This window comes from Macaca fascicularis, chromosome 10 (genome assembly GCF_037993035.2).
Source record: "Macaca fascicularis isolate 582-1 chromosome 10, T2T-MFA8v1.1".
Taxonomy (NCBI): Eukaryota; Metazoa; Chordata; class Mammalia; order Primates; family Cercopithecidae; genus Macaca; species Macaca fascicularis.
The window spans coordinates 52918239-52925874 of NC_088384.1; the positions used below are offsets into that span (position 1 = coordinate 52918239).

Consider the following 7636-nt stretch of genomic DNA (forward strand, 5'->3'; position numbering starts at 1 on the left):
ACCCAGCTCCTACAGCAGCACAGAAGTCACCTTAGTGAGAATGGGGGTTGCAGTGAGCCAGAGCCCAGGTGGAATCTCCAAAGGGTTTGCTATCCTTACACGTCCTGAAGGCTCTGAGTCATGATCCAGTTTGGAAACCAGACACAGTGTGGGGACAGGGAGAACATGGGGTCTTCCAGGTCCCTGTCAGCCTCCTCCTGGCCCAGTCATTCTGGGAGCCACACTCAGGAGGAGCTGACACTGAGCCCTTTCCTGTGCCCTAGCATGGCACAGACAGAAGCTTCCACCTCTTCAGGGAAAGCAGGTGCATTGGGAACTTCTCCGTGGAAGTCAGGAACACATGGGAACTGTGATGATCCATGCAGGACAGGTTTGTTATGTAGGTGTCCAGTGTTATTTGAGTAGAACCCCCTGACTCTCCCAGGAGAGGTGTGAGAAGCCTGAGCTGGTTCAGGAAGCAAGACACATCTGTGTAGACCTCAGTTCCTGTGGCTGTGGATGGGGCCACCGGAGGTGCTTGCCACTCGTGGCCTGTGGTGGTGGGGACCAGCTGGGGACACAGGCTGCCTGGGAGGTGGGAGCCCAACTACTGTCTCTGTCTCTGATGCCCTTGTTTTTGACAGGACAGTTGTGGCCCTTGGGGGTGGCTTTGGGGCTGCAGGCCAGAGCTCTCATCTCTCTGCTGTGTTCCTGGTGGTAGTGACTCCTGTGGCAGCAGGAAGGCACATTCTTCTGGGCTTGGAGGTCGCCTTTGTGGCAGTTGATCTCTGAGGGACCACATCCCTGCTGAATCCCCAATTTGTCCACCAGGATTTGACCCACAACTCTGATGATGGCCTGGGCTTCTTTAGTCATGCTATCCATAAACAACCTTGCTGGATCAGACTCCTAGCTCTGGACAGCATCTGCCCTGGGCTTGCCTTTCTGAAGTACGTCTTCCTGCCCTGCACCTCTTTTAATGAGGTGTAGACTGTTGGGGGAAGTCAAGGACCCTGAATGGAGGGACCGGCTGAAACCATGGCCAAAGAACATAAGTTGTGAAGATTTCATGGACATTTATTAGTTCCCTAAATTAATACTTTTATAATTTCTTATGTGTGTCTTCACTGCAATCTCTGAACATAAATCATGAAGATTTCATGGACATTGATCACTTCCCCAGACAATACTCTTGTAATTTCCTATGCCTGTCTTTACTTCAATGTCTTAATCCTGTCATCTTCATAAACTGAGGATGTATGTTGCCTCAGGACCCTGTGGTGACTGTGTTATCTGCACAAATTGTTTGTAAAGCCTGTGTGTTTGAACAATATGAAATCTGGGCACCTTGAAAAGAACAAGATAACAGCGATTTTCAGGGAACAAGGGAGATAACCATAAAGTCTGACTGCCTGTGGGGCCAGGTAGAATGGAGTCATATTTCTCTTCTTTCAGAAAGCACATAGGATAAATATTGCTGATTTCTTTTCTCATCAAGGAATAACCCTGGGAAAATGAATGCATTCCCAGGGGAAGTTCTCTAAAATGGCCGCTCTGGGAGCGTCTGTCTTATGCAGTTGTAGATAAGGGATGAAATACACCCTGGTCTCCTGCAGCACCCCCAGGCTTGCTAGGATTAGGAAATACCAGCCTAGAAAATTCTTGTCAGACCAGTTATCTGCTCTCAAATGCTGTTTCCTGTTAAGATGTTTATCAATGACAATGCATACATAGTGGGACATGAAACCTCCTGAGCAATTCTAATTTTGCCCTGGCCTTGTGATCTTGCTCTGCCCCTATTTGCCTTGTGATATTTTATTGCCTTTTGAAGCATGTGATCTCTGTGACCCACACCCTATTCATACACTCCCTCCCCTTTGAAATGCATAATACAAACTTGCTGGTTTTGTAGCTCGGGGGGAATCACGGAACCTGCCAACATGTGATGTCACCCCCGGACACCTAGCTGTAAAATTTCTCTCTTTTGGACTCTTTCTTTTTATTTCTCAGACCAGCCAACACGTAGGGAAAATAGAAAAGAACCTATGTTGAAATATTGGGAGCTGGTTCCTCTGATAGTATGCCCTGTGAATGGTGATTGATCTTTCTCCAGAAGTTGCACTCTGGTGGTGCCTGTCCCTTCTCTAGCTGAGGCTTGTCATATTTCCTTTATTGTTTGTCTCCTATTTCCCTGGCATGGGCAGGGTGGCTCCTCCAACTGGCTTCGGAGGTCCTGGGTCCCTTGCACCTATGTCCCTGCTACCCTGGTCTGGGCCTCCTGCAGGCCTCGCCCTTGTTCACAGAGCCCAGCATCTTCTGACTCTTCTGTGGGGCCTTCACTTTTGGGCTCACAGGCTCCTGCTGCCCCAGTCTGTCCCCTCCCTTCCACAGGAGGGCACATGACCCCTGGAAAGCTGCCATGTTCCTCCTACTGAACACAGTCTGGGAGGTGGACAGTGGGGCATTAGTGGGTGGCCAGTCTATGGCTGGGAGCATGTCCACTTTGTGGCCTGGAAGGCACAGGTCTGTGGGGCCCTCCTGGAGGAGGATGCTGCAGACACGGCCTGGCACCTGCTCCTCTGAGTCCACCTGCACTGTGAGCGCAATCTCATTGACTGCCTGTGCTTTCAGACACAGATGCCCTGGATCCTGAGCAACACAGATTGTAGACACTGAGGTCTACAGACACCAGTTTACACTATAGTGTAGACACTAGTGGTCCCCACAGCCTCTGTGCTCCTCAGGTCCACCTGAACACTTCCTGAACTTGCCCTCACACTGGCTCCCAAGGTGGCTTCTGAAGCAGGGGGTTTCTCCTCCTCAGCCTCCAGTGCTTCCAGGGTGTCTTTGGCCCTTGCCCACTGGGACCTTATGCAGAACTCTTGCAGGGCTCTGTTATGACAGGAGTTTCCTGGGGACATGCTTTCAATCTCAAGCCATGCCTCATTCCCAGCCATTTCTGAACCCCTCAAGGTTGGATTTCCCAGACCCCAGGACAGTCCTGCTCTGCCAGGTTCTGCCTACAAGGCTGCACATGGGGGACTGAGAAGACGCCCTGTCCTTCTGTCCAGTCGGAGAGGCCTCTAATTGCTTATGGGTGTCAGCTGACTGGGACCATCTTGGAGCCCTCTGGCCTTCCTCCTGCTCAGGTGGTGGGGCAGGGACAGGGCAACTCACAGTGGGGCTGACTTGCCTGTTGTTCTGTTGTCTCCTGGACCATTCTGGGGAGGTTTTTCCAATAAAATGACAAACTTGGCTACAGATTCAACCCGAGATTCCCAGGAGGCCCAGAGGGGAAATGTGGAGTATGGGAGGGGTGGGGGCTGAGCCTTACCTGACTGGACATTTATGGGCTATAGGGACTGGAGGTCTGGACCCCACCTGTGCCTCACACAGAACCTGAAAAGATGTGCTTCCAGCATCTGCCGGGTGCAGGGATGAAGGAAGGAAAGCTCCTGGGAGGTGTTCATGTGGGCTTTCCCACCCCTCCAGGATGCCAGCTTCCCCAGTTTCCTGTGGGTGTCAGACTTGGGAACAGCACGTTTGGCCATGAACCAGGAGCAATACACAGATACAGGGATCCAGCCCTCCTTGATCTCCCCCACCTTCCTATCCATATGGACCTGCAGCTTGTTTTCCAAATGCTTCCTGTCTGGGTCCCTGGGTGTGGAACTTACTGATTGGTACTTCCAGGACTTCCTGAAGTCACCGTCTGCCTCCTCCTTGTCTTTCTCCAGAACCTTCACTGAATTCCTTCCTGTGCCTTGATCCTGGCTTGGTTGTGCCTCTAGTTTGGACCCTAAGCACCTCTTCCTAGATAACCTTCCAGAGCTCCTGAGTCCTGTCTTCTGCATATTCTTCCTGCCCTTTCCTGCAAATTCAGAAGCCTGGGAGGGCAAGAGGACCCCCTGTGTGTCTTCTGCCTGACCCTGGGACCTCCCTGGGAATTCCCCCTCAGGTTGCAGAGGTCTCCAGATGGAATCTGCTGGGAGGGCCATGGGACTGCTCCTGGCACATGGCACTACTTCCTTGCCACCGGTGCTCTGGGATCTCAGTGCTGGAGGCAACCCCAGAAAGAATGGAGGCTGACTTGGGGCTCTGAAAAGCCGGCCTCTTCTGGGGAAGGTGGACAGTGGGCTGGCTCAGGACAGCCTGAGAATTTTTTAGGAGAAAGGAAAAAGCCCTCTTCCACTTTAGTCACTTCTGCAAGGGCCATTCAAGATACTCCACTCGACTGGGGATGACAGACTGTGCCCTCTCATTGGATGTAGGGCAAGATGCCCCACAGAACCTGATCTGGGGTGGAAAAGAGCACGGTAGGCTTGGGACAGGGGGTGAGCAGTGGGACTGTTCCTGGATCCCAGCCAGAGGTGGGGGCTGGGACTGGGGCCAGGTTGAAGTGAACGGTTGGAGCTGGGCCATGTGTGGGGCTGGGACTGTGCCTGGGAAAGCTGTGAGGATGCCTCAACCTCAGGTTCACCTTGAAGAGAAGTGGAGGCTTTATCCAATGGTACAGAGTACACATTCTGTGAGGAAGGGTTCCTAGACACCCAGGCCGTGACCACCAGGGACTCCCTATTGAAAGAGGGGAGAAGAGGTCTCAGAAGAGCTGGCTGCATTTCCACTGTAAGTGGTCCCCCATGGACGTGGCATCAGAGACCTGCTGAGGACCAGGCAGCTGCTGTGGTTGGGTTGTCACTTTCCAGAAGGGATTTAGAGTCATGATGTCCCACTCCTTCCCCAGTGATGTCATCTGCAGGTAGTCTGCCTGCCCCCTTTCTTTCTCCTGCCACATCTTCATCACTGCTCTCTTGGTGAAGAGAGTTTCCAGCAGCTTCTGCATGTCAGGGTGGATGAATGTGCAGGCACCTACCTCCATCTGCCTGGGTGTGGGGTCTCCCCAGAAGGAAGCCTCTAGGGAGTGGTCAGGAAGATACGGTTGCTGGGACTTGCCATGTGAGCAGGTGGAGAGGCCGCAGGTGGTGGCAGCCTCCCTCCAGCAAGAGAGGTCCCAGATGGGATCGCTGGAGCACCCAAAGCCGGAGATCACCCTGGTTGGAGAAGTCAGCCCCTGGTTGTGGAAAAGGCAGCTCTGAGGGACGGGGCATATTGTGGAGCCACACGGAAACTCAGCCAGGCCGGAGCTGGGTGGAGGTGGAGAGGAGGCCGTGGGAACAGGGGGCTGTGGTGAAGGAGGAAAAAGCACATGTGGCTGAGGTGCAGGGTGTTTTAGGGGTAATGAGGGCTCTGGTGACCTGGAGGTACTCAGGCTTGAGTGTGGTCAAAAAGGCTCTAAGGTGGTCGTTGCGCCTAGTGACAGGGTGGAGGCCAGAGTAGCTGGGAGAGCCCTTGGGGACAAGCTGGTGGGAGATGGACATTGCATGCATTTCCCATACAGTTGGTGGGCCTTAGCAGGCGCTGGTTGGTACATGTCACCCAGGGGGTCTCCAGCTAAAGGTAGGTGAGAGCCACCCTCCCCAGTGAGCTTTCTCAGGTGGCTGCAGTAGACATGAGGCACAAGCTGCAGCTAGGGGCGGGTGGGGCTGGGAGGTCGGGAAGGCTGGGCACCTGATGCCCACAGCTCCTCCACCTCCCCCACTGCTGAATTCACAAAGTTCTATCTATGTCAGCCTCAGAGCTTCAGTCAATTCCTGTTCCCTTTCCAGGAACTCCCCCTCCCAGGTCACCACCAGGCCCTAGGGTTGCATCAGAGGCCCAGGTATAAAGGAGGACATGGAGAGAAGGGGGAGTCTCCTCTCTTTCTAGAGGGTTGGTCAGGCCCCCAGTGTCCCCCGGTTCCCTCAGGAGGATTCTGCAAGCTGGAAGTCAGGAGACGGGGTTATGGTGGGGAGGGCAGTGCCAGCAAACTTCACAGGAGGCTGAGTGGCTGTCTCTTTAGGGGACACCACGGGGAACTAGACCCTGAAACCCAGGCATCTGTGTCCAAGGCCACATGGCCCCAATGGTGACAGCAAGGTGTGCACTGTGCAGAACTTCTGTCATTTGCAAAAAGTGCTTCCATGTACACCCCCTCATGGGTGTCACAACCATCTAGTGGGGAGAGCGGACAGGGGTGGTCTCTAAGAAGAGTCAGCCATGGCCAAGAAGAACAGCCGTCCGCATGGACCTGGAGCCTCCCTGACCTCCCCCCATATCCTGGCAGGTCTTGGTGCCTTCCCCACAGCACCCCCTTATGGGCAATACCGGTTCCCAGGCCCATGGCTTCATTCCCACAGATAATCTGAGGCGGCCCCGGGTTCTGATTTCCCTCCCAGGAGCTTCCTCTCAGGCCTCTGCAAATGACTTCCTCAGGGACAGGCGATGCTCAGTCACCTCTGGGGAGTCCTGGGGAGCAGTAGAGCCTCACCTTTCAGAGCTAGGATCTTCTTCCTGCTCCTGGGTCTCCCAATCTCTTCCTTTGATGGTAAGAGGCAAGCAAGAGTGAGGGGCTGGGACCAGTTCTCCGTCTCCTCTCCCCAGGCCAGCTGCATACATGCAGTGCTCATGAGTAACACGGCTTTCTGCCTCTAGCTCAGGGAGCTCTGTATGCGTTTCTTTTACTCATGTTTCATTGATGAAATGTTTTCTGTTTTCCTTCTTAGGGAAATGCAAGTGGGGGTTTTGTGTGTGACTCCATCCTGGATATCCCCAGTCCCTGCTCCTCTGCTGAAGGCAGACCCAGGCTCAGGCCTACAGGCACCTCTGAGCTGCCAGTAGGATTCTGCTTCGAAGGAGGCCAGACATGAATCCAGGCTCTGGCGGGAGGCTCTCAGGGTCTCAGCACAGCTCCCAGATCACCCCACATAGAAGCGTCTGGGCCCCCAGGTACCAGCCTCGGAAAGAGGCTGATGAGCCAGAGCTGGGGCCTGTCCTCCCACAGAGACCTCACCCCTCTCCTGATCTGGTCCTCGCGGCTGAGACCAGCGTAGGCGTTTGCCCTGATGCCGACATGTCACAGATGGTCTGGGAGCTGGGGATGGAATCCTCCGCCCACTCCCACCCCTGCCTGCCCTGCCCTTCCCTAGAGAGATGATGAGATTTCCCATCGCAGAAGGGTCTCTCGTTGCTTAGGAAAAGTGGGAATGAGGGGAGGAAAAGAAGAGAGAGAGTCTTTCTCTGTGGGGCTGGGCTGCGGGCTCCTTACCTTCCTGCTGCTCCTCTTCCTTCCAAGCGGAAGGTAGGAGAGTAATAGGAAGAGAAACCCCCAGCTCCACACTCAGGTGAGGATGAAATCCACAATCCAGGGATTGGAGCTGGGGCCCAGCCATGTGGCACTAGGGCTCTTCAGAGGAAAGAGCATTTTTTCCATCTGAAGTGCAATGTCACCTTCAAGCAACTGAGACCTGGGCATCACTTTTGGGACTAGAGACTGGGACCCAGGCCTGCATCACAGAGCTGGGGACCTCCTCCTCACCAAGGGCTCCTGACGGCAGGGCAAGGGCAGTGGGTGGAGGAGGTTGAAGCACAGCCCCGCCCTCAGGTCCCAGTTCCAGTCCCTCCACCCTCCTGGGTCCCCCAGATCTTTTCTTCCCTCTCCAGTTGCTCACCCTGTCAGAGACAGCCCTGGGTGCATTTTCTATTCTGTTTCCTGGAACACAGATGTGACCTGGTTTTGTGGAGATCTCGGTCAGTCCCTCAATTTCCCATGTCTTTAAGA

General features: G+C 54.3%; 1 pseudogene; it reads right to left on the reverse strand.

Moving 5' to 3' along the window:
• Positions 1-450: 450 nt before the first annotated feature.
• On the reverse strand, positions 451-4873 carry LOC135965522 (spermatogenesis-associated protein 31E1-like; annotated as a pseudogene).
• Positions 4874-7636: the final 2763 nt, after the last annotated feature.